Source organism: Nansenia antarctica (genome assembly GCF_963989245.1).
Source record: "Nansenia antarctica genome assembly, chromosome: 1".
NCBI classification, from domain to species: domain Eukaryota; kingdom Metazoa; phylum Chordata; class Actinopteri; order Argentiniformes; family Microstomatidae; genus Nansenia; species Nansenia antarctica.
This window is the reverse complement of record NC_137674.1, coordinates 2323901-2324831: the sequence shown is the minus strand read 5'-3', so window position 1 is coordinate 2324831 and position 931 is coordinate 2323901.

The window sequence follows — 931 nt, the reverse complement described above, 5'->3', positions numbered from 1 at the left end:
TGGCTTAGAGAGCCTGCACCCGAATGTAAGTATGTCTTCAAAAGGGGAAAAAAAACAAGAACTTTGTCTGGGTGTGGCGTTCAGGCTTCATGGAGACAGACAGAATGGAACGCCTTATCATACCATCAGCCCTAGGGAGTAGTTGAGTGGAATAATATATGAATACCCTAACGAAATAATATGTGATATCAATAAATCTACAGATGAAAGACAGAATTCAGTGTCAGCTTTTAGCTATATCTGTCATAGGAATAGGCCTGCTAGACAGCTGAAACATTCCAGGACTTTATTTTTAACTTCATTAGGTTTGATGCTGCAACAAGGACATCTCAGGGGGAAGAGTGCAGAATATAACGTGTGTGTGTGTGTGTGTGTGTGTGTGTGTGTGTGTGTGTGTGTGTGCGTGTTCGTGTGTGTGTGTGTGTGTGTGTGTGTGCACGAGTGGTCTTAAAATATAAATGTCAGTCTCTGTAATCAGTTTTTCAACTGCATTTGTGGCTGCTTTTTTAGTTGTGTGTATGTTTGTCTAAGCTCCCATCAGCATTGTGAGGGACCAGAGTGTGGTGTACGTAAGTGGAGCACTCTAGGGTGTATTTTAGCAGCGTAAAACGATCTCGGGCACTGTTGGGAGTGCTGCCAGTGATGCTTAGGGGGGGGGGAGGTGTCTGAAATATTAGTGCTAGTCGCCTGTGTGGACATCCGGCCGACCTTCCCTGTTATCCTAATGAAGGGTGTGCATGGTGCTGAGACTTATTCTGCAACTCCTTTACATTTACATTTACATTTTTGGAATTTAACAGACACCTTATTCCAAAGCGACTTACAATCGATACATTTGACTACGCAAGTGAATCATCAATTCACCAGTTGTAGCTAGATCTAGCTCTAACTCTTTCTCTTTCTCTTTGAACTCTTTCTCTCCAATCCACCA